This window comes from Eriocheir sinensis, unplaced genomic scaffold, assembly GCF_024679095.1.
Source record: "Eriocheir sinensis breed Jianghai 21 unplaced genomic scaffold, ASM2467909v1 Scaffold162, whole genome shotgun sequence".
NCBI classification, from domain to species: domain Eukaryota; kingdom Metazoa; phylum Arthropoda; class Malacostraca; order Decapoda; family Varunidae; genus Eriocheir; species Eriocheir sinensis.
In genome coordinates, this window is record NW_026110984.1 from 165,001 (window position 1) to 192,500 (window position 27,500).

A 27,500-nucleotide genomic window follows, 5' to 3' on the forward strand; every position below is an offset into this window, starting at 1 on the left:
CTAGTCATGTCAGTATAGTTCTGTAGATTTCGATAGGCCTTTTCCATAATGAAACACACACACACACACACACACACACACACACACACACACACCAATCACTAGTCATGTCAGTATAGTTCTGTAGATTTCAATAGGCCTTTTCCATAATGAAACACACACACACACACACACACACACACACACACACATACACACCAATCACTAGTCATGTCAGTATAGTTCTGTAAATTTCGATAGGCCTTTTCCATAATGAAATGAAGGAGAGTAAGATGACCAGAAGGGTGTATGTGAGTGAGATAGAGGGAGGGAATGCTAGAGGACGACCTCCAGTGAAATGGAGGGATAGGGTGCAAGAGTACGTTAGGGAGAGGGGGGAAAGATCTTTGAGAAACTTTGAGCAGGCAAGGAGGGAGTGTCTGGATAGATGGAAACTCTGTAATGTGTGATGACTCTCATACTGGAGTGTCCGGGGGTTGTGTAAGGTTGTGTGTGGCGTCACTGGCACACTACAACGCAGCAGTGACTGGCAACAAAACACCAGCAACCAAATATTACAAAAAATACCACACAAATGACAGGACTCCCATGAGCTGCACACTGTTCAGTGACTGACAAAGATACCCACCTGTGTGCTGGATGATGGAGGCGTGGTTGGGGGAGTTGCTGCGCTCACCCTTGTCAAAGTTCTTCAGCTCCAAGTGGCCGTGATGGATCCACAGGTCTGGAGGCTGGACGCCAGGCTTGTTGCTCTCACTGCAGCTGCCGCCAACACTGCAAGGAAGTGATGCATCTTACTAGCTGCTAAATACTACTGAGTGCTGCTGCTGTACTGCAGGGCTGTCCAGAGGGAGATGGAAGGGTACATGAAATCTTCAAAACAGGATGGATGTTAAAGGTATGAGGTTTGAGTTCAACAAAGCATATTTGAATTCATTTAAAGAAATAGCTCCCAGCCAGCACACTGCAAGCAATCACAAGTTAGAAACACGTGTTAGCTGCTCCACCAAGAGACACAGATATCACAAACAGAGGTCACTTGTTACCCTGCAACTATGTATAGCACAAAATGAAAGTCCATCTTGAACATTTCCTATGAACAAGTTTACCTTTTTTTTTCTTTCTAATCTTGGCAAACTTAAGTCTTTGTGGACTATGCCCTGCAGCCTTGTTCTCCATATTACAAAGTGAATAAAAAGTTCCTGCAGTCAGTGTAAAGGATTGCTGAAATGAGTCATGGGATGAAACACACCAACAAGAAACTGTCCTGCCACCTTACACAATGCTTGGCCTGGGCTCCGCCTTGACCCGCGGCAGTACAGTGTGGTGGCCAAGAAGGCCCCAGCTGGTCATGGCTCCTGCCACGCCAGCGATCACCAGCACAATCAGGCCTCTGCTCCACACACCAGCCAGGGGCTCACCGATGCTCTTGTCAACAGCTGGAACACAGGAGCAGATGTATAATATTTTAACATTGGCTTAATCAATCAGTCAATCAATGGGGGCCTCTGCCAGCCTGCCTCACCCAAACTATGACACCATTCTTGGGGGTTCCTCTGTGCAGGTCCCCATGCAGGCACCTTCCCCATACCATGTACCTCCCAGCAGGATCCATCAACCTGCTCTAACCCAACTTTCTGGGCACACTCTTTACTAAGGATTGTGTCTTACATAAACAACCTGGTAAGCAGGGTTTACCCACATGCCCACAGAGCCAGAGGTGGCATTCACAGAGCATGCAGGTAATGGGCCTCAGGTCAGCCTCAGGGAGGGAGTGCTCCATGATGAGGGACAGTGTGGTGGGACACAACCGCATTAGTAAATTTGCAGACGACACAAAGATTGGTAACTCGGTTCTCACTGACGAAGACAGGCAAAGCCTCCAAGAGGATTTGCACAAAATTTCAGCTTGGTCGGATAGATGGGAGATGCCCTTTAACGTAGACAAGTGCCAGGTCCTTCAAGTTGGAACGAGGAATAAGAAGTTCGAATACGAAATGCGCGGCGTTAAACTCAAAAGCGTTCAATGCGTCAAAGACTTGGGGGTCAAAATCGCGTCAAACCTCAAATTCTCACAGCAATGCATCGATGCAGCAAATAAAGCGAACAGAATGTTGGGCTTCATTAAAAGAAACTTTGTATTCAAGAATAAAGATGTAATACTCCCGCTCTACAACAGTTTAGTCAGACCCCACTTGGAATATGCGGTACAGTTTGGTCCCCCACCATGCAAAGGATATTGCTAAATTAGAAGGTGTTCAGCGTCGGGCAACGAAAATGATCCCTTCCTTGCGCAACAAATCCTACGAAGAAAGGCTTTCTATCCTTAACATGTTCTCTCTTGAGAAACGTCGCCTCCGAGGAAAATTGATCGAATGTTTTAAAATACTTAATGGTTTCACGAATGTAGACAGATCAACATTGTTTATGATCGATGACAGTCTGCGCACGAGGAACAATGGCGTAAAACTCAGATGTAGACAAGTAAATTCTGATTGCACCAAATTTTTCTTCACCAACGTTGTAGTGCGAGAATGGAATAAGCTTCCACCATCAGTGGTCCAGTGTAACACGATTGACTCCTTCAAAAATAAGCTCGACCGTCACTTCCTTCAACTTAATATCAACTAGAGTAGAAATGCAACGTTTTGGAGTCTTCGGATTAATGTAAAATCACTTAGGTTTAAGGACAGACCACCAAGTCTGGACCATGGGGTCTGTGTGGTCTGATTTTCTATGTAAATCTATCTATATAACTGGGAGAACAGTGACTGATGCACCACAACACACAGCATGCAGGTAATGGATCCTCAGGTCAGCCTCAGGGAGGGAGTGCTCCATGATGAGGGACAGTGTGGTGGGACACAACATGTGCATAACTGGGAGAACAGTGACTGATGCACCACAGCACACAGCATGCAGGTAATGGATCCTCAGGTCAGCCTCAGGGAGGGAGTGCTCCATGATGAGGGACAGTGTGGTGGGACACAACATGTGCATAACTGGGAGAACAGTGACTGATGCACCACAGCACACAGCATGCAGGTAATGGATCCTCAGGTCAGCCTCAGGGAGGGAGTGCTCCATGATGAGGGACAGTGTGGTGGGACACAACATGTGCATAACTGGGAGAACAGTGACTGATGCACCACAACACACAGCATGCAGGTAATGGGCCTCAAGTCAGCCTCAGGGAGGGAGTGCTCCATGATGAGGGACAGTATGGTGGGACACAACATGTGCATAACTGGGAGAACAGTGACTGATGCACCACAGCAATGACGGCTCCCTAAGACTAACACTTCCTTACCTGGAAGAGTCGTGAAGCTTTCCACGGAGGAGAATGGACCAAAACCTTTGACATTGTGAGAGTGCATCTTGTGCAAATACTTCCTTGAAGGCGTCAGTCCATGGACGGTAAGGGTGAGCCAGTCCCCCGCCACTTCCCCCATCACCCAGTCACCGACAGTTTGGTCCGTGGTGAGGAATATCACGTAGCCTGGAACAAACAAAATTACTCTCTCAATAATCTTTGTTTAACCGTACCAGTGACAGGCAAAATTTGTGGCTTTACTGTAGCAGCGACGGCCTAGTTTTTGCTATGATATAAGCCCCCAAAATAGATGATGCATAAACTGATCACAAATGCATTGATATATATTATAAAATGGTTTGCCTGAGTGATGATTTTCTCTCTCTCTGCAGCTACTGGGTTAAGTGCTGCCCATTGCTCCAGTAGGCTCTTTGGAGGGGCCTCTTGGATGACCCCAGCCCAGTAGTGGCTCAGGCAAATTGTATTTATAGTGGCTGACAAGATGTATGGTTCTTGCTTCCTGCCTGGCCCACGCTGCCCACCACCATGGCCTGAGTCACTGTTTATTTACTATATATCCAGGTCTTTTCTATGTCAGTGAAGGTGTGTTCCCTTAACTATGTAGTCTAGTACATCACTGTGGTTTGGCACACTGACTTTTTTATTTTTATAATTTGAAGATGCCATCCTTGTAACCCATCAGCTCACCTGTGATCCTCCCATTGTTCCGCTGCAGCGGCTGCCGGGTGAAGGTGGTGGTGGACGGCTGGCCAGGGAGGGCCAGGACGGCCAGGCCACCAGCAGGGTGTTGGAGGCTACCAGGCTATAGGGGGACTCACGCCAAACCTGATGGGGACAAGTGTGTGGAAAAAAGTGTGATTTCGGCACACCAAAACTTCAAAGTTCCCCCATCATGCATTTTATATATATATATATATATATATATATATATATATATATATATATATATATATATATATATAATATATATATATATATATATATATATATATATATATATATATATATATATATATATATATATATATCTATATATATTCGGGTGAGTGATAAATAAGTTTCATAGGTTACTTTAAGTTTAAGTTTAGGCCTGTAAGTCTGAGCACAGTCAAGGATCCAGATACATACTTGTTCAGTACTTGTTTGTAGTTGGTACAGGAGCAGGTTTAGGACAGACAGAGTTGCCTGAAGTTGTCATTTTCATGACAGAATATTATATTATTACCATACAGAAGAATATCTACTTCTATTCTGTTACGGTTTGGTTGCAAACCTTGGTTGCTATTATGATACATTGCCAGCCAAGTTAGTAAAGACTAGAGGAGGCTGATTTTTACCTAGTAAAAACATGTCAAGTTGGCAACATTAGCGCAGGAGGATATAATAATGTAGGAATCTTTTTTTTTATACTTTGAAGAGAATAAATGAATCATTGCACATGAATAGGTTGTTTTACTTTATCATCTTTGGAGCACATCATTTAATCCATGGAATACTTTTACTCAGAAAAAAAATCAATGATTTAATCATTTGATTAAATCAATTTGATTAAATCATTGCCAACCCTGCTGTGCTGTTTCTAATACCATTATGTAAGGTTCATTTTTAAGTATTTGCAAAAGGTCAATGAAAAAATCAATATCTCAAACACTAATAATAGCTCACCCTATGAGTCATAATTTATCTGTGCCTCATCACAGCAAGGATTCAGCTGTGCAGGATTTCCTTGAGAAGTGTTGCAGGACTGAGTGAATATTTACTGAAAGAAGAACGAAGGCTTCCAGCACTGTGGTCTCACCCTGATGGTCTTCACAGCAAACTCACACACTGTTGATGGCTTGAGGCTGTCAATGAGGCAGGTCACATCCGTGGCGTTGACGTAGCGGCTGGAGGATGAGGACGAGAAGGTGGTGCAGCTGTTGTAATGCAGGAGTCAAAGGTCAGTATTAACAGGGAGTCAGGTACAAGGACGGAGGGAAAACATAAGAAAGGTCACTGGATGAAGGACTGGCTTGTGAAATGAGACATGAATGACAGGAGGATAGGAAGGGTGTGAGGGAGTGCTTGCAGGAAAAAGAGGATGTGTAAGTGAAGGATAAGGATGTATGAGGGAGGATATGAGGTGTATAAGGGACTGTTTGCAGGAAAAAGAGGATGCATGAGTTATGGATAAGGATGTGTGAGGTGGACGTGAGGTGAATAAGGGAGTTTGCTGGGACGAGAGTATGAGTAAGTAATGGATAAGGATATAGAGAGGAAGATATGAGGTGAATGAGGGGCTGTTTGTAGGAGGGAGAAGGATGCAAGTTACGAATAAGGATCTGGAGAGGTGGATATGAGGTGAATAAGGGAGTGTGTGCAGGGAAACAAGAATGTGTAAGTGGTGAATAAGTTCCTTGACAAATGACTAACTTTTCCACTGCTGTGTTGATGCAAGTGGCAAGTCTGTGACACAGTGCACAAAGAACATGAGATAAAACATATATTTTCCAGCTGATGACTGCCCTCCCTGAAGCAGCCCAGCAACACTACCCAAAACTGACCTCTTTTGACCTCCCATTCTTCATGCTTGTGTTTGGAACGGCATCTAGTGGCCTTTTAATTGTTGTTTAATTTGTTTACCTTGAGTTGCCTCCCTTGAAAAAAAAAAAATAATAATAATAATAAAAAATAAATAAATAAATAAATCACCTGGCTCTGGCTCAGCATGGTGTCCGCCCACTGCAGCACCACGGTGAAGGGCGTCAGCACCACGGCCTTCACCCACACCGCCGGGTCCAGCGTGGGTGCCACCACCTCCTCCTCCTCTGGCTGGGTGTGGACTTGCTGGTACACTGGTTGCCCGTCACCCACGTTGTTGAAGGCTCGCAGGCTTATCACAAACTCCATGTTGGGTTCTGAGGAGACGGAGAACTTGTTATGGACCTAATCGTAACAATACAACAATTTTTTCATGACCCTTAACCCGTCCGCTGCGATTGGCACAGATTTTGCCTTCGCTGGTAGCCTGGTAACATAGTCCCAGGTCTTTCTCTCTCTGTCTGTGGTGGATAGTGGAGTGTTTCCCATGTGGTATTGGTGTGCTGGATATCCCCTCCCAAGGTGCAGGACTACACTTTTCTTCACTGAATTGTAGCCACGGACACTTTTTGTTCCATTCCTGTAGCTTGGCGAGGTCTGCTGCTAGGAAATCCGCAGTCAAGGGGTTAAACTGGGCAGAACAGATAACAAATGAGATAGACTAACAGACAACAGGTAGAATAACAGGTAGAAAGACAGATAACAGGCCACGGATAACCAATGAATAACCTGACTAACATTATGACCACCCAGGAAATATCTGAGAGTTCAGGGCAGACAGAGGAATGAGCCTGAACGATGATGAGTCTGAAAATGGCAACTCAGAATACCACCTCCTTTCCCTCAATAATTGCTCTCATGGTCCAGGGTCTTCACAATATGGAGAGCTAACTTTATGATGGTGTGTAAATACTTTTCTGTGTGTGTTTGTGTGTGTGTGTGTGTGTGTGTGTGTGAAATGTTAACAGACTCAATAAATGTTTAACTATGATCTACTTAGCAAGATCTCTACCTTCACTTTACTTTGCTTAAATGAAAACTTGTTATGGACTCCATCATCATTTTTTTTTGGGGGGGTGAATGTAATGTTAACTCCAGACTCAATAAATGGTTAACTATGATATCATTTAACCCATTGACTGTGGATTTCCTACCAGAAGACCTCACCAAGCTATAGAAATGGATCAAAATGTTTCTACTAAAATTCAGTGAAGAAAAATGTAAAGTCCTGCACCTTGGGAGGGGATATCCAGCACACCAATACCACATGGGAAACACTCCACTGTCCACCAGAGAGGCAGAGAAAGGTTACCAGACTAACAGTGAGGGCAAATCCGTGCCAATCGCATTTGACAGGCTAACAAAATCTTTACCTTCTCTTGGCTCAACACAAATGTAGAAGTGGCTAGTTCAAAATCCCTGTCTTGTGGAGAATCACACTGCAGGTCTGCATACTGCTTGGCCAGAAAATGGAGAATTAGTCACAAATGATCATCTTACACACCCAGCTTATCAATGATGTAACCGTGCTGCTTGCTGTCCACGATCTTGGAGTAGATGTCCGCCACGCCTTGGTCCCAGGCAATGGTGTAGCCACACAGCATCACATTGTGCTGTGCGGGGGGCTGCCAGCACACCCTGATGTGGTCAGTCAGCGCCACGGCTGTAATGGACCACAAGACACTACAGATAACACAGTGACTCCACCATCATGATCACTATGTAGGTTTTATCATGGCTTCCAAACATGAATATTTTGTACCATGAAAACAAAATTATACAAATGTATTGTACCTGTAAGTTATCCTAAATTCTATGCACAACACATATATTAGGTTTATACTGTTTGTTGGGAATTAAGAATGTAAGTGATGGATAAGGAGGTAGGAGGTAGGAGGGACAATTTGAAGGGGACAGAGGATGTAAATCACAACACTGAGGGAAACACTCACCCTTCAGACCAACTGGCTTGTCTGGGACCCTGTTTTCATGGAGGTCATTGGTGAGGTCCCCGCCAGGGTGGACTAAGTGTATGGGCAGTGCCGTTGACCGTGAGTGCTGCAAGATGGAAATGGAGAATGAAAATGAGGAGCTGTTAGCATATTCTCAACATGGAAAAATTCCACTTACATTAAAATTTACTCTGTTGAAATGAAATGGGAAAAGTATATTTGACCCCTTGAATGTGCATTTCCTAGCAGAAGACCTCATCAAGCTACAGGAGTGGAACAAAAAGTGGCTGCTACAGTTCAATGAAGAAAATGTAGTCCTGCACCTTGGGAGAGGATATCCAGCACACCAATACCACATGGGAAACACTCCACTATCCACCACAGAGACAGAGAAAGACATGAAACTATATATATGATACTAGGCTAACAGTGAAATCCAAACCCGTGCCAACCGCAGCGGACGGGTTAACCCAAACTACCTGCCCCGTCCACGGACCCCAATAGGGCACGGAGGGTAGACGACCGGGGCTTACATGTCAACGCCTACACGCCCCGCCACGGCACCGCTACAAGGCCGGGAGCACGAGGATCTCTCTCCCCGCGCGAGGTAAACAAACACTGAACAGCTGATGGCTGGGATTATTGTACAACGTTGCCAGATTGTCGTACTCAGTTTCTCATGTTTCCCAATTTCCATCCCCAAAACTGTTTCCTGGGTCACAATAACGATATTTATTTGTAGTTATTGTTGAAATGGTTTATTATTCCTGTTTCCTGGTGATATTTATGCGGGAGAAGCTGGTAAAAGTAATGCTCCGAGTACGACAATCTGGAAACGATGCTGGGATAACTTGCCTTCATCATCTCGCCCTCGTGCATGTACCGGTTTTCGACGCTTAACCATTGCCAAAACACATCAGGAATCAACGGTTTTAGTGATAACTATATCTGAGTCTCGTTATTGGGCGCCAGAGACAGGTTTTGGGTGGGAGATCGGCAAATGTAACAGGCGGAGTGTAACGAGCTGGCAACTTCACGCCCGTGTGACTCGCCAGCGATACGAAATTGTCGTACTTGGAACATTGTACCTACCTTATATTATAGTTGTTCATCTATGATGTGTAAATTTATCTATTATTCATTTGTATTCGTCTAGTTGCTAAACTCGTGTGCTCCAGTTAAACTGTTAATTGACTCTCCTTGCTGACATCATCCCGGTATATATAAGTGCTGCATTCCACTGACACTATTTTTCAAGCACCTTCCTCACCACAAAACTGTTCTTGTTTCCTCTAATGACTGACTCACTGACTGACTAACTGATTAACTGACTGACTGACTGGTTGACTAATTGACTGACTGACTAACTGACTGACTGCCTGACCGCATGATATACTGACTGACTATATAGCTGGTTAACTGACTGACTGAATGAATGATGGATTGACTGTCTGACAGACTGACCGATTGCCTGGCAGACAAACTGGTTGACTGACTGACTGAATGATTGAATGAGATTGATCGACTGATAGAAGGTTTACGAGTGGTGGAGCGCCGAGGTGAGTTTCGACAGGGGATGCTTGCAGCCTGTGTCGATCTCAGGAAGGCGTTTGATTCAGTGCATCGATCGTGAGGCACTCTGGGATCTTCTGCGACTCCGTGGGATTCCTGCGAGGACTATTGGTTTGCTGACTGGCCTGTATTCTGGGACAGAGAGTGCTGTGAAGTGTGTGTGGGGGGGGGCTTGTCCAGCCTCTTTCCCGTGAATGCGGGAGTGAGGCAGGGCTGTGACCTTGCCCCAGCGCTTTTCAACACTTGTATGGACTGGGTACTGGGCAGAGTTGTGGACCTGCGGAGCATCCATTGGCAATACCAGGGTCCTTGTTTTTGCCGATGATGCAGTAATCCTGGCGGAGTCGCTGGAGGTCTTGGTGATGGCTCTCGAGGCACTGCACGAGGCGGCGAAGCCCTTGAGACTCCAGGTCTCCTGGGCCAAGACCAAGGTACAGGTGTTTGGAGGCTTGCTGGATGACACAGTACAGTCTGTTCATGCGTGTGGCGAGGACGTTGAAATCTCGGAAAGTTTCACGTATCTTGGTAGCGTAGTTCATAACAACGGTGAGTCTGGCCAGGAAGTCTTACGGCGGATTGGTCTGGCCCACGGTGCTATGGACTCGCTCAACACGAGTATATGGCGTTGTCGATACCTGTGCAGGTGGACAAAGACGCGGATCTTCAAGTCCCTTGTGCTCCTTGTCTTACTCCATGGTTGTGAGACATGGACACTAAACGGGGACTTGGAGAGGCGGATTGATGCCTTTAGTAATAAGTGTCTACGCAGAATCATGGGATATCGCTGGAAGGACTTTGTGTCAAACAGGCGACTACTCCGTGAGGCTGATTCGACATATATTACCTGCATAGTCCGTCAACGCCAACTCCGGCTATACGGGCACGTTTTCCGGAAGCTGATCCTGCTCATCGGGTTGTCTCTGTGAGAGACAATCCTGAGTGGAGGAGGCCACGGGGACGCCCACGGAGTTCGTGGCTTAAGCAAGTCGATAGATCCTGCCGGGAGGTACTCGGGTTGGGAAGGGGGCCTGCATGGAGACTCGCCCGGAGGGACCCCTGGGCTTGGCGTCGTAGGGTGGGCGAGGCGACGCACCCCCTGGCGTATGCCCCCCTTGATTGATTGATTGATTAAGAGAGTGCTGATTCTCGTAGTAGTAGTAGTAGTAGTAGTAGTAGTAGTAGTAGTAGTAGTAGTAGTGGAAAACCGTATTAGGAAGTATTCGTATCATTGTATTCCAAATATTCCTGACAGAAGTCAAAGTGTTCTCACTGTATTTGACAGAAGAGTTGTGTTTTTAATGTACAGATGGCGTTAGTGAAGGTATCGATAATGGACTGGCTTAGATAGATTTTATGAGTTCGTTGCGGAAATATGGCGTTCGTGTTGGTATCAGAAGAGGAAATATTTTGAGTCACATATTCACACACAGGCAGCTGTACAGACAGAGAGAAAGACAACCACGCAGACACAAACAGAATGGTGAACACGCACGGGGACCCAGAGTGAGACAAACAAACAGGCAGACACAAGCACACACCGAAAAATACACAGACACACAATCCGATACACAAACAACAAACGCAGACAGTTATAGGCACACACACACACACACACACACACACACACACACACACACACACACACACACACACACACACACACACACACACACACACACACACACACACACACACACACACACACACACACACACACACACACACACACACACACACACACACACACACACACACACACACACACACACACACACACACACACACACACACACACACACACACACACACACACACACACACACACACACACACACACACACACACACACACACACACACACACAACCTCCCCTTCCCCCATACATACACACATGCAGGTGTTTGGTTTCTACGAGTAATCTGACGAATAATTCAAAACTTCTTATCGTAACTCGGAGCCGTTGTTGCAGCCTCTTGGGGGACGCGCCATAACAGTCGTGTGTATACAAGGCTGTTGTTACTGTTGCATAGTTTTAGAACACTGCTGTGCCCAGCCACGTCAAGAAGCTGTCTGGCGTCACTTATGAGAAGGTTCATCTGTATAACATTTGAAACATTTATTAATAGCCTATTAGGTGCAGTTACATATGTCGATGTATGTATTGTTAGAGGCCAGCCTTTATATAAGCATAAGCTTTTCAGGCAAAAGTGAAGAAAATAGATATATAAGAAAAAAATAGGAATAATGCAAATATATCTTGGAACAAAAAAATATACAAAATACAGAATACTGAACATTAGTTAGAAATATAACAGTGGTAGGATATACATACATAATAGAAGCTCGGCAAAATAAAAAATACCATAATTAAAAATAATAAACCAAAATAAAATATAGAAAGAGAAAAAAATAATGTATATAGAAGCATATGAAATTATATAGGATTATAGGATGAAGCAAAGTGAAATAATAATAATAATAATAATAATAATAATAATAATAATAATGATGATGATGATGATGATGATGATGATGATGATAACGATGACGATGACGATGATGATGATGATGATGATAATGATAATGATAATGATAATAATGATAATGATAATGATAATGATAATGATGATAATGATAATGATAATGATGATAATGATAATGATAATGATAATGATGATAATGATAATGATAATGATAATGATGATAATGATAATGATGATAATGATAATGATAATGATAATGATAATGATGATAATGATAATGATAATGATAATGATGATAATGATAATGATAATGATAATAATGATAATGATAATGATAATGATAATAATGATAATGATAATGATAATGATAATGATGATAATGATAATGATAATGATGATAATGATAATGATAATGATAATGATAATGATAATGATAATGATGATAATGATAATGATAATGATGATAATGATAATGATAATGATAATAATGATAATGATAATGATAATAATGATAATGATAATGATAATGATAATAATGATAATGATAATGATAATGATAATGATGATAATGATAATGATAATGATGATAATGATAATGATAATGATAATGATGATAATGATAATGATAATGATAATGATAATGATAATGATAATGATGATAATGATAATGATAATGATAATGATGATAATGATAATGATAATGATAATGATAATGATGATAATGATAATGATAATGATGATAATGATAATGATAATGATAATGATGATAATGATAATGATAATGATAATGATGATAATGATAATGATAATGACAATGACAATGATAATGATGATGATGATGATGATGATGATGATGATAATAATAATGATAATGATAATGATAATGATGATAATAATAATAATAATAATAATAATAATAATAATAATAATAATAATAATAATAATAATAATAATAATAATAATAATAATAATAATAATAATAATAATAATAATAATAATAATAATAATAATAATAATAATAATAATAATAATAATAATAATAATAATAATAATAATAATAATAATAATAATAATAATAATAATAATAATAATAATAATAATAATAATAATAATAATAATAATAATAATAATAATAATAGTAGTAGAGGGAAGGACAAAATACCTGGGTAATTCATTACGGAACAAGCGTGAGGGAGATGACGTTATATATGACTAAAGAGAAATTGGAATTTACTGGATAACAATCAACAAGAATCAAGCACATGACGCTGTAGTTTGTTTATGTTGAGATGGAGCATTTTTTATATCCTGGGGAAGGGAGTTCCAGATCAAAGGTCCCCGGTACATAGTGGAGTGCCGAAAGAGAGTAAGGCGATGTGATGTAAGGCAGATATGCTCTCTGTGTTTTGTGGGATATAGATGAGTAGGGAGTGATCTGATGTTTGTACATACAGGTGGCAACAGAAAGTTTAGTGATATCTTGTAGTTTAAGGATTTTTGTGTTTTTAAATAGTGGGGTGTGTGTTCAAGGTAAGAACTGTTTGTGATAATTCGAATTATCTTTTTATGCAGTAAGTTCAGGCTAGTTAAATGGGTGACATAAGTGGTGCTCCAGATAGGATTGCAGTACAGAAGGTGAGGGTATATATGTGCATAATACAAGGTTTTTAGTACTTTGCAAGGCATAAAATCTCTTAGGCGATATAGCATAGCAGTGCTTCTTGAAAGTTTATTCGAAACATTATTTATATGGGATTTGAAGTTAAGGTTTTAATTAAACATAACTCCCAAAAACTTAAAACTAGTTGATCTACTAATAAGGTTATTATTGATTTTAAGGTCTGGCAAGTAAACATTTACTTTGTAAGAAAAGAACATATAAAAGGTTTTATTAATATTAATTGCGAGTCGGTTGCTTAAACACCAATTATATAATTTGTTGAGGTCTTGGTTAGCTTGTGGGAATAATGTTTCAATATTAGAGTCAGTGAAATTCAAAGTCATGTCATCTCCAAAGAGGATGGTGTTGGCAGAGGTGAAGATATTAGTGATGTCGTTAATATATATAAGGAACAAAATAGGCCCTAAAACACTCCCTTGTGGGACACCAGTAGAAATATTTCGAGTGGAAGACTTATGGCCATCATATATTGTGCACCGAGATCTGTTTGTTAGGTAGTCTTGAAACCAGGAGTGCAGAGGTCCTCGTATACCATAGAAATATAATTTGTCGAGTAGAATCATGTGGTTAACGGTATCAAAAGCCTTTGAGAAGTCAACAAAGATGGATAAGACTGATTGTCTAATGTTAAGGGAAGAATACAGAAGAGAGAAAACATACTGAGGGCACCATAAGTGCCATACTGGCATCTGCCCAAGATTTTCTTGCTATCAAGATATGCAACTAATTTATTTTTCATTAATAATTCAACTATTTTAGAGAAGGGAGAGAGGGTGGAAATGGGGCGGCAATTGTTGGGCACACTACTGGGGCCAGATTTGTGCACTGGCGTGATATTTGCAGTTTTCAAATCAGAGGGAAATTTGCCAGTGGATATTAATTGATTAAAGAGCAATGCAATGGGGTAAGTAGTTTCCTCAATATTATGTTTAGTTATGTGGGCCGAGATTTCATTAACATTTGAGTTTTTACTTTTGAGAGTCTTGATAACATTCATCACGTCAGCAGAAGTGACTGGCAGGATAACCATTGAGTTTTGGTAATTTCCGTGGAGGAAATCTGTGGCATTTCTAGAAGCAGAAGGCAGTGCATCATTGAGCCTGGCTGCAATTTCACTGAAATGTTCATTAAGAGCTTCAGCAATTTCTTCTGGCTTAGTAAGTGTAGAATCTTTATGAGATAATGTTGTTATCATTGTTTTTGGTTTATGTCGACCTGCTAATTCATTGATAGTTTGCCATATTTTCTTGGTATTGTTTCTAAAGTTACTGAAAATTCTAATGTAGTAATTATATTTAGCTCCTCTAATTAATCGTGTAAGATGGTTGCGGTATAATTTGTAAGCGTTGTGATTGACAGTTTCTAATTTGTACATGTTAAATAATTTACTTTTGTATTTTATCGAGTTAAGTATTCCTGATGTTAACCATGGGTTAGACAATCGTTTGGCAGTTACAAATTTAACTACTTTAGGGAAGTGCTTGTTATATAATTCATCTAAGGTTTCCATAAAATTGTTGAAGTTTACATTTATGTCATTAGAATTAAGTGTAACATTCCAATTGTTTACAGATAAACTAGTGGTAAACAGGTTATGTTGATGTCTGTTATAGTGTCGATAGACTATTTTATGCTTTATGCAAAGATCAGAGATTACTGCAATATGTAGGAATATGGGGAGGTGGTCAGATAATTGGTAGTGGATTATTCCAGAGGTAGAAGGTGGAGTGAAGTTAGTCCAAATGTGGTCGAGGAGTGAGGGTTGACCCAAGTTAGGTTTATCTGGAAATCTAGTAGGACGAGAAATGTGCGGGAAATAATTCAAAGTCTTCATAGAATTCAAAAAGTGGTTAGTTGGTTGATGGGAAGAATGTTCTAGGAGATTAATGTTAAAATCCCCAAGTAGGACAGTGTTGTTATTTTTAAAAAGATCATGAGATAGTAGGTTATGTAAAATATGTGTGAATTCTTCCACTCCAATATACTTACTGTGCGGTCTGTATATAACAATATCTATGTTAAATTTCTTTCCCACTTGTACTAAGCTAACACTTTATTTACTCCTTTATATATTACACTTCATGGTTTTAGACACCAAAATGAAAATAAATGTTGATAATTTAAAGATAACCGAAACTGCTTTATGCGTTGGAATAGTTTAAGAAATCGAAAATAATACCAATGACCGGGCATATATACTACCGCACATATAATAACATTCCTTTTTAAATAGAAAACACTACCAATCAGAGAAAATCTGTAGTGCTTCATATGATAAAGACAAGAAATAAGACAAGAAATCGCTATCATCTACTTCTCAACCCAGAATATCAATGCACACTACACGGTTCTTTAAGCAAGCCAGAAATCCACAGCGAGCCATCTCCTACTCAAACCTCGACGCTACAGAAGCCAAATCACGAGCAAGAGAAAAACCCAATAACCCACAACGCAACATCTTCAAAGGCAAACCAGAAATCACCACCGAGCCATCACCCAATCACACCTCGACGCTACGGAGCCTAAATCACGAGCAAAAGAGAGATAGACAAAGACTCACAAACCCACGACGCTAAATCTTCAAAGGTAAACCATAAATCACCACCAAGCCGTCACCCAATCAAACCTCGACGCTACAGAACCCAAGAGAGAGAGATACACACAAAACCCACGACCTAAATCTCGAAACCAAACAAATACAATCTTAAGGGAACTAACGCCCGGTAATTTAGCCACCAACACGCTCGCTAAACGTCACCATAAAGGAAATTACTCGAGGAAACATCGTCCAATTGAACCCTAATAGCGGACGATATTGACTGAGGCGAGCAAATATAAAATCAATGGAACAGTTGCGCGAGCCCTGATGAGACACCTTGATGCCTCGACGTAAATCTGGCACGGGTGTTTCTTGCTGAAGGTTGGAGTCGAGTAGAGGAGCGGAGGAGGAGGAGGCGGAGGAGGGGTAGAGATGGAGGGAGAGAAGGGGGTGATACGGGACAAGGGAGAGGAAGTAACAAGTAGGACAAGAAGAAAGAATGGAGAGGGGAAAAGGGGAAAAGAAAGGCAGGGAAGCGAAAGGAGATGAGAACGGAACAAAGAAATAGGAAGATGAAGGTAGGGAGCAACAAATGGGAGGAGAGAAGAATGGAGAAAGGAGGAAGAACGGAACAAGGGAAGAGGAGATAAGGTAGGAAGCAACGAGCAGAGGGAAGAAGGGGAAGAAGGAAGGAAAGAACAGGAACAAGGGAAGAGGAGATAAGGTAGGAAGCAACGAGCAGAAGGAAGAAAGGGAAGAAGGAAGGAAAGAACAGGAACAAGGGAAGAGGAGATAAGGTAGGAAGCAACGAGCAGAAGGAAGAAGGGGAAGAAGGAAGGAAAGAACAGGAACAAGGGAAGAGGAGATGAAGGCAGAGTGAATGACAACCATAAGAAAGGAGAATAGGGAGAGGAAAGGACGGGGAGAAAAAGAATGGAAAGGAGGATGAAATGGAGAGTGAAGAAGGAAAAAGAGAGCAAGAAAATAAAGGAAGGAAAAAGGAGTCAAAGAAATACTAGGGAGGAGGAAGAACAGGAACAAGAAAAGTCAAACAAAAACAAACAAAAATAAAAAGAAGATTGAACAGCGAACAGGTGGAGGACAAAGACATGAGGGAGGAGGAGGAGGAGGAGGAGGAGGAGGAGCAGGACGTCGTGATACTCTTTTATGACGCACGAGAAGCCGATTTTCAGCCTAATGAGTCGTGATGGTAATTGGTGGGCGGCCTCGCATCAGGACGCGGCCGCAATTAAACAGTTTGGGGTCAGGGGCGGAGGCGGCGGCGTGCTGGGCCAGAGACGACGACCCGATGCAGGCTGTTGCGCTTTTCATCTCGCTCTTGTTGTTGTTATTCTTGCTCTTGCTCTTCTTGTTTTTGTTGTTCTTGTTCTTGATAACTCACTGCATTATATTTCTCTTCTTTTTGTTGTTGTTCTTGTTCCTCCGGTTCTTGTTCTTCTACTTGTGATTCTTTCTTTCTGTTCTTCTTTTTCTTGTTTTTTTTTCCTCTTGCTGCTCTTGTTCTACTTTACATCGCTTTTCCTTTTTATACTTCACTTCCTTATGTTTTGTTCTGCATTCTTTCTCTCTTTCCAGTATCTTCTTCCTCGTCCTCCTTTTCCTCCTCCTCCATCTCCTCCTCTTCTTGCTTCTATTAATCTCTGCTCTCCCTTCATTCAGTTCTTCAACGTCATTACTCTCTCGTCTCTTCCTCTCTTCTTGTTCTCATTAATTTCTGCTCTTCCTTTCCTCCATTCTTCAACATACTTGCTATCTCGTCACTTCTTCCTCCTCCTCTTGCTCCTATTAATTTCATCTCTCCCTCCCTTCATTCTATTCTTGCACATCCTTGCTCTCTCGTCTCTTCCTCCTCCTCCTCTTGCTCCTATTAATTTCATCTCTCCCTCCCTTCAATCTATTCTTGCACATCCTCGCCCTCTCGTCCCTCGTCTCGCCAGGTGTCTCGTCTCTCGGTGGGCTTCAATTTATTCTAATGTTTGTGTGTTTGTCTACCTCTTTTTTTCTTTTTCTTGGGTTGCTTTTTGTCGTGTTTGCATGCTCGTAACTCGACCCGGCCTTGTTCTCTTCCCCTCCCTCTCTCCCTCCCCCTCCCTCTCGCCCCCTTCCTCCTTCCCTTCCTTCCCCGCGACGAGTAAGGGTCTGGAGGCAGCGGGCGAGTGAGGAAATAAAATAGCGAGAGTTTGAAGACTATCATATTTCCGTCCCACGTTCAGGGCAGAGTCGCTTTCCTTCCTTCCTTCCTTCTATGAGTGAGTGAGTGAGTGAGTGAGTGAGTGGCTGACTGACTGATTAACTGGCTGAATGGCTGACTGATTGACTAACTGACTGGCTGACTCTCTCTCTCTCTCTCTCTCTCTCTCTCTCTCTCTCTCTCTCTCTGTTCGAAATATGAACTAAGGATGTCAGAGAGAGAGAGAGAGAGAGAGAGAGAGAGAGAGAGAGAGAGAGAGAGAGAGAGAGAGAGAGAGAGAGAGAGAGAGAGAGAGAGAGAGAGAGAGAGAGAGAGAGAGAGAGAGCATACAATAGGGAGGAGGGAGGAGGGTAGTGAAGGAAGGAACGCGGTTGGGGTCTAAAGTACATTTTTAACCCACGAAAAATATAATGATCGCAAGTCTTGATCTTCTATTAGTGTGAGCGTTCGTTGATACGGGAGGGCGAGGAAGGGACGCGATCACAAGAAGAATTTATATAGAGATGGAAACTTTTAGAAATCACGTCATTTTTCTGCTTTCATAGGTCGAGGAAGAGTGAGAACTGGAAGCGATTTTTAAGAGGGACGAAAATAACTATGATTAATCCCCTTTGCTCTTCTTTTCATATCATCTCCGTCACTTTCTCTTAACAGTTCACCACCTGTTCTTCTTCATCTCGTCTAATATATTTTTCTTATATTCTTTTCTCCTTCTTTTATTGTTCTCTATTCTCCTCTTCAGCCGTGGTAATCCGAAACAACCGTAATTAATCTCCTTTTCTCTTCTTTTCATATGGTCTCCTTCACTTCCTCGCAGTTCACAACATACTCTTTAGTCTCGTCTAATATTTTTTTCTCATTATTTTTCCTCTTACTTTCAATTGTTCTCTCTATTCTCCTCTTCATCCGTGGTAATCCTTTTCAATACTGCGAGGTGGGTGGATAAGACAGGTAGGTAGGGAGGGAGGATAGTACGTGCATCAGCGGACCGGAGCCTTGAGGTCTGTAGCAGCGGCGGGTCGGGGCGGCCAAACAAAGCATTGCCTCTGATTATCACTCGAGGCTTTAATTCGCCGCGTGATTGGACCAACAACTTAGCCGCGGAGAGGGCGAGAGGGACGTGATGCACCGGCCTGACTACGCACTGGCGCCATACCCTCGACACTTACATACATACGTCCACACATACACACATACATACCTATAAACATACATACACATTCATATATACATACAGACAGACAGGTAGACAGAAAGGTAGGGACACAAATGCACGTAGACATAACACACACACACACACACACACACACACACACACACACACACACACACACACACACACATTTAGCTCCTCCCCTTCCACACACACATTCCCCCCACCGCACACACATCCACCCCCTCCCCACACACAAACATTCACCCCTATCCCCACCACATACACACACATTCAACCCTCCCTCCCCCACAAACACAGTCCCTCCTCCCTCCCCCACAAACACAGACCCTCTAAACCATGATAATTAGATGTGCTCATGAGGGCGCGTCCCATGTCAACACAGCCTGCATGTACCGACTCGTGCATCTCCCCGCCCGCTTGGAGCAACAATACGTCTTGCACTCAACGGATGGAAGATACTACAGGACGATCGTTAGAGGAAGGACACGGTACTTATAAACAGTGATAATCAGGAGGAATTAGCTGTAGGGCGCGTCAACTATGCTATATCACTGTTTGTACAGCAAGGGAGGCAGGTCAAGGACAAAATACAAATACAGCAACAGAAAAGCTCGCAAACGCAGCTCCGGGAAAAGAAAACAAGAACGAGCGGCCTAAAGAAAGGTCAAATAAGGGTGGAGAGGTGTCTTGATACTCTCCTCTGTAGATGCATAATTCTAAGAGATGATAAAATTAGTTGCAAGCAAGTGATATCCCTAGAAATTCTTAGATACCAGAGGATGGTCATTAGCAGGAGGAACACGGTATTTATAAAGAGTGGTAATTAGGAGTACTTAGTGAGGGCGTTTGTTACGAAGTCGTCTCTACTGCATCACCTTGTCCTGTAGACGCATAATACTGAGATGATAATTAGTCTTAAGCAAATGATATCTCCAGTAACGATGATTAGGAATGCTCAGTGTGGGTGTGTCTGTCCTTGCAGGTCTTTGCGCCATAAGCAGAATGAAAAAAAATAAGAAAAGTCGACTATACTACATCTCTTTACACAATAGAATCAAAACACTAGATGATAATTAGTTGTTAACAAATAATATCTCTAGAAATGATTAGGAATACGTAAGTAAGGGCGCGCCTCAGCAAGTTAACTCTACTGCCACGCTTTATCCCGTAGATGCGTAATACTAAGAGACGAAAATTAGTTTACACATGATAGTATATCTAAAAATGATAATAGGATATGCTTAGTCTAGGCGCGTCTGTCTTTGCAAGCCGACTATACTACATCCCCTGACACAGAAGATACTAAATACTAGATGAGAGTTAGTTGCAAACAAATGGTGTCTCCAGCAATGATTAGATAAACTCAAGTGTGGGCGCGTCTTAGCAAGGAACAATAAGAGGAGAACAACAGCAAGAACAAGATGAACAAGAGCGAGAACTGGAAGAACAGGAACACGGAGAAGAAAAACAAGAAAAAAACTAGACCAAGAAGAATAAGAATAAGAACAAGAAGACTAAGAAAACGAGGAAAACAAGAAAATTAGTAGAAGAAAACAAGAAGGAAGAAAAACAAGAACAACAATAGATGAGAAACCGCCATACAACAACACCTCACCCTGCAGACGCAAAACACTAAGAGAGGATAATTACACGTAAACAAATGATACCTTAAAAAACGAAAATTAGATTATACCCAGCGTGGGCGTGTCTCTGAAAGTCAAGTGTACTGTATCGCCTTACACATTGGTTGCAAAATACTTGATGAAAATTAGCTGTACGCACACGCCTCTCAGCGAAGATAATTAGATATAGTCAGTGTGGCGAGTCTTTGCGAGTAGGGTATATTGCATCACTTGACATAGTACGTAGATGCATGTTACTAGGAGATGAAAATTAGTTGTTAACATATCTATATACAGTGATGAATAGATACACTCAGCGTGGGCGTGTCTTGGCAAGTCTAGTACGCTTAATCATCTTACACAGTAGATTCAAATGACTAGAAGATGAAAAATAGTTGTTAACACATGCAAGATTTCAATAATGATAATCAGATATACTCCTCGTGGGCGCATCTTTGTAAATCTAGTATAACAGGAGATGAAAATTAACTGTTAACACACGCAAGCTCTAAACAATGATAGTTATATATACTCATCGTGGGAGTGTCTAATGTCAACACAATATCGAGTGTTCAGGATTGTGTTTACCTTCTCCAATACTTTCCAGCAGCCACTCGACGCATGATACTAACTGATGGTGATGGTGCAAACATTCGCTGATAAACGGAGGGCGAGGAAGGAACACAATCGCAGGAGGAAATGATAATAATTGGAAGTCTTTTCCTTTTAATACTGTGGATGGTAATGATAATCGAGCACATGATATCTCCAAACAGTGATGATTGTGTGTACTCAGTGCTCGGTCAAGTCATATTGCGTGGATGCTTCTGAAATGAGTAATAAAGATACGTTTAAATAAATGCTTAATCACTGCAATCTTAAAGTCTTCCTGAAAATTGCGAGGAAAAGTCTTCATTGTTCGTGGCGGTAATATATTTTGGGGTTAAGAGTACAAGCTTTTATATATTCGCTCGGTGAAAAACATAACTCTTCTCCCAATATGCTTCCGAAATGGGTATTAAAGATACGTTTAAATAAATGTTTAATCACCGTAATCTTAAAAGTGATGCTGAAAAGTGCGAGGAAAAGTCTACAATGCTCGTGGCTGTAATATATTTTGGGGTTAAGAGTACAAGCTTTTATTTATCCTCTCGCTGAAAAACATAACTCGTCTCCAGGTATTTTAAGAGCTTGTTTACACTCGTTTTCGCCGTCGTATATTGAGGTCAGTGTGTGGGAACATTGTGCAACGCGTCTGGCTGTACCTCGCCCTGCCTCGGCCTTGTCCCTCAGCCAGATACCCGGTGAGCCTCCCTAACCTAACCTGAGCGCGTTCTCCCTATCTCTCTACTGGTATGTGGCGGTACTCTTGAACAGGGAAGCTTGCGTTAGGTTAGGTTAGGTTGGGAGTCATTTAGGGTAGTTTTGAATGCGAATCACAATGAGAGTATTTTCCAGAACACCCCGTGGTTAGTTTCGAAGCTACAGCCGAACATTTTTACTCAGGGACCACATACCATTTCAGAGATTCAGAATATGCACCCCACCCAGCCCTGTACAACACCCAGCACCCTGACCCACCCAGACCCACACCTCCAGCAGCTCTCCCCCCCCAAGGCCCCTAACTAGCTCCCCCTCACCCCAATCCCCTTGTTATGCGACACTTGCTTTCTCTCTATTAACTGGCTCTCATCTCTTCCTTCCCGAGACCAAGATCAATAAATCTGCATATTATTTCAGGGGATTACGTGTCACTCCCGCAGCTGCTTAGTTTGGCCGATGTGTGTGTGTGTGTGTGTGTGTGTGTGTGTGTGTGTGTGTGTGTGTGTGTCTGTGTGTGTCTGTGTGTGTGTGTGTGTGCCCCGCCCCGCCAGCATTTTTACACTCTGTATACTGACTCAACACCATACCCTCCGGCGACCAATGAGACGCCTCAGAGACGAGTGCGTCATTCCCTCCGCCGACCAATCAGACGCTTCACAGACGAATGCATTACTATGACGTCACATCGTCACATAAATCCTGTAATCATTTTTTTTATTCATTTCAATCGTACAATGTGTATGTCTGTTAGCTAATGAAACGTAATGTTTTTATTCTGAGTTTTTATTTGAGTATGGAAAATACTATACGTTAAGTTACCGTGATAAATAAAGAAAGAAAATAAGATTGTAAAAGAAAATGGAGCATTTAAATGACATACTTAGGTAAATACAACTTCATATTCTCTCTCTCTCTCTCTCTCTCTCTCTCTCTCTCTCTCTCTCTCTCTCTCTCTCTCTCTCTCTCTCTCTCTCTCTCTCTCTCTCTCTCTCTCTCTCTCAGGAGGTAAAAGTGAATTACCAACTAGAAAATTATACATGTATTCATAGACATTATACATAGAATGCAAAAAATATTACCTGCAGTTCAGACAAAAATAAATAGATCTCCTTAATTAGCTAACGAATGGGGTACGTTACATTAATTCTCAGAAGATACAGATATGTGAAATATTATTATGACATGTCCATTATAACACAGGGTTAATAACATTATTTTCCCTGCTCCCCCAAGAGTACCCGCAAAAAGATTTTTAAGGTAATTGTCCGTCATTGCAAATATATACAGATAATACATTCATGTACTATATAAAACTAAACAATATTACGAAAGGGCATAGAGTAATAAGAAAAGAAATTAAAATGTATATTTCATTAATTAAGCACCACATAGGGAGATACTACCATATACTGACTGGGAATAAGGCATCACAGATTGGAGAAGTACCACTGGCTGGGGAGCCCTATAGCCCCCACTATACAGGTATGTGGACAGGCTGCCATTGGTTCATACTCATAGTATAATACATCTCAGGGGCGGAAGTGTGTGTGTGTGTGTGTGTGTGTGTGTGTGTGTGTGTGTGTGTGTGTGTGTGTGTGTGTGTAAGAATGCTACTGAGGAATTAGGGAAAATAGGAGGACGGAGTAGGATAGGTATTGAAAAAGGAAAGTGAGGGAATTACTTTGTGAAAGTATATAAACAGATGGATGAATAGTTTGGTAGGAAACTAAGTGGTGAAGAAGAAGAAGAAGAAGAAGAAGAAGAAGAAGAAGAAGAAGAAGAAAAATAATAATAATAATAATAATAATAAGAAGAAGAAGAGAGAGAGAGAGAGAGAGAGAGAGAGAGAGAGAGAGAGAGAGAGAGAGAGAGAGAGAGAGAGAGAGAGAGAGAGAGAGAGAGAGAGAGAGAGAGAGAGAGAGAGAGAGAGAGAGAGAGAGAGAGAGAGAGAGAGAGAGAGAGAGAGTGGTGGTAAGCTAAGGCGAGGTCACTGTGGTATGACAGAATAATTTTCAACATCTAATGAGTGTGAACACAGTTGGAGATGTTACTGTAGAAAGTACGAGTATGGTGGGTATGGGAGCAGGCAAAATGCGAGCTTGTGTGGAGAGAGAGAAAAACGAACAGAAGAGAAAGCAGGATACTATATGTTACAAGTTGTAAAACTGTAAGTATGGATGGATTAACCCCATAAATGTTTAAGTATGGAGATGTAGTGGTAGAGTGTATGCTATTGATATGTAAACTTGCTTGTGGACCATTAAGTGCAAGAGAAGTGGATGAAGACACTAACTGTCCCCTCTCAAGAGTAAAAGTGAGTGCAATAGCAATAAAAGGATTAGGATGCTCAGTGATCCAGGAAAAGTTTATGGGAGAATATTGACTGAAAGGCTGATGGAAATAACAGAGAAGGTTAGTAAGGAGCAAGGAGGTTTCAGGAAAGAGAAGGACTGCATGAATGAAATATTTACAATTAAGATGATAGTTGAATAGTATCTAGGAAGAGGTAGAAAACTATATGCAGCCTGTATGAATCTTAAGAAGACATATGATAGGAGAAGATAAGGAAGATCTATGGAAAGTTCTAGGAATATATGGTGTAGGAGGACAGTTAGGTAATGGAGGGAAAAAAAAGGCATTTCATAGAGGAGCGTATTCATATGTGAGGGTGGAGGTGAGACAGGGATGTGATGTCGCCATAGCATATCAATATCTTTACGGATGATTTTATGAGGGAAAATAAAGCCAAGGTTGGGAATATTGGAGCAAGATTGAGGTTGCATTTTGCTGATTAGCCTGTGATTGGATGTTTGCAGATGACACTGTCTTGCTTGCTGACAGTAAAAGGGAACTTAAGATTAAAAATGTGGTGAATTAATTTAAAAGGGTGTGTACAAGAGTGATATTGAAAGTTAAAGTAAATTGATCTTTTTTGAGAGAAGAGGATATATAGGTGAAGTTCAGCACGCATTGTAGCTAGTGTGAGTGTACCACTTGCTAAGAGATTCCAGGTAATGATAACATAACATAACATATTTATAGGACAACAAAGGGTAGTCTACTTATCCGGAAACTGTGCTATGGATAAGCAATGTTTTGAACTGGTTTGGACACATTGAGAAAAAAATGAATGGTTAGTTGGAAAAAGATGTACATGAGTTAGGATACTTAATGGCCAGAACCATGACTCTTCGCATTAGGCTGATTGAGAGATATGTTTAGTGCTAGGTTGCGTTGTCTTTTTATTGCCTTTTCAATAAGGCTGCCTTTTCGTTTGCGACCCTTTCCAATGGGTGCAGCTCCTCGTGGCATGCCCACCTGGCGTCGTGCAACAGAAGTGGGCTGGCAAGGTATTTTACGACCAGCTCCCTGCATAGCAGAACTACCAGTGCTGTGAAGAAGGCTGTTCAGTTGATTTGATGTTCGAACAGATTTAAGTCTTGACAACAGTTTCTGCATTCCCTCAAGAGTCTGTTCATCTCCATACTGAGTAGCAAGGTGGAGCATAGTGTCATTAATTTATGTTATTACTTGTAATACTGCTGCACCTGTAGGTTTGGTAGAATTACTTACGTCTCCAGTTTCATTACATTCCACTTCTGGCTTTATGTTTGTAGGTGGCATCTCTACTTCCACATTATCTACATCATGAGCTGCACCATGAGACTTTTGTTTTCCTCCAGTATGTGAGTGATCATCCCCTGTTACTGATTCAGAGTTTTCTTTCAAGGTAACAAAGAAATCCAAGGGTGGTACGTTTTCATTTCCAAGTGCAATACTTGCAAGCCAGTGCCTATTTTCTGGGCTATTTTCCAATATCTGAGGTAACTGCAAGAGGAACTGTTCTGAACAAGCAGCCTGATGTTTGCAAACTTTACCAGTCATACCAGTACTGCACTCGCACAAGCCAATTTTAAGATCTACAGTATACTGTATTTGTTCCTTTGACTGGCTTTTAACTATGAACTGATGCTGATCTTCATTATACCTAGTGATGCTTTCCTTACTAATGGAAATCCCAGTTGGTGGCTTCACTACTTTCCTTCTACAGAGAGACACATCAATGAGGCGTTGTTTCATATATTCATCAAATATTTCATTCATAAACATGATCAGTTGAGTCGTGTTGTAGGCTTTACATCTGCAGGGCAAACCAGAAACATGTATAGCATAAATTTTTGTCCTGATTTCTAAAATATTACACATTGGTGCACAATTATTATACGTATATTATATATTATAAAGGTTTTTTTATTAGCTAAATATCGATGAACATTATTTATAGAATATGTGCATAGCAAAACATTATTTTTAGTTGTTTTTCACAGTGATAAAAATTTAATTATATGTCAGTGTACTGAATTTGTAACTTTTTACTATTAGGCACTAGTAGTTTAGTAAGGAACTTCTTTAGTGTTACAATACCACAAATTTGCTTAATATATAATACCTTGCTGCTATGGGGAAACTGTATTTCTTCTCTATCTTCTAAGGTGAAAACTGAATTTCTTCCCTGAATCCCTATCTTGTATGGGGAAAACTGTATTTCTTCTCTATCTTCTAAGGTGAAAACTGAATTTCTTCCCTGAATCCCTATCTTGTATGGGGAAAACTGTATTTCTTCTCTATCTTCTAAGGTGAAAACTGAATTTCTTCCCTGAATCCCTATCTTGTATGGGGAAAACTGTATTTCTTCTCTATCTTCTAAGGTGAAAACTGAATTTCTTCCTGATCCCTATCTTGTATGGGGAAAACTGTATTTCTTCTCTATCTTCTAAGGTGAAAACTGAATTTCTTCCCTATCTTGTATGGGAAAACTGTATTTCTTCTCTATCTTCTAAGGTGAAAACTGAATTTCTTCCCTATCTTGTATGGGGAAAACTGTATTTCTTCCCTTTCTTCAATAGGGATATCTGTATTTTTATGACAAATAATATACAAAGTCAAAATCTCTTCCAACGTCTCAAAAATTTTCCTAGAAATTTGCCTAGGGGGCAATCTCCCCTATGGCCCCCCCACTGGCTA

General features: G+C 41.3%; 3 long non-coding RNA genes across 5 annotated transcripts in view; all 3 read right to left on the bottom strand.

Annotated features, from left to right (window-relative positions):
• The window catches only part of LOC126990407 (uncharacterized), an 85,045-nt gene that overhangs the window by 3,063 nt on the left and 54,482 nt on the right, over positions 1–27,500 (bottom strand). The window lies entirely within an intron of this gene.
• LOC126990408 (uncharacterized) lies at positions 6,096–8,484 on the bottom strand. The gene is made up of 4 exons (XR_007744331.1): positions 8,400–8,484; positions 7,867–7,972; positions 7,419–7,577; positions 6,096–6,231 (listed from the first exon to the last, which is right to left on the bottom strand). It is a non-coding gene; the product is annotated as an uncharacterized LOC126990408 (long non-coding RNA).
• The window catches only part of LOC126990409 (uncharacterized), a 3,734-nt gene continuing 2,076 nt past the window's right edge, over positions 25,843–27,500 (bottom strand). Inside the window, exon 5 of the long non-coding RNA XR_007744332.1 lies at positions 25,843–26,616. This is a non-coding gene — a long non-coding RNA (uncharacterized LOC126990409). The remainder of the gene's footprint in view (positions 26,617–27,500) is intronic.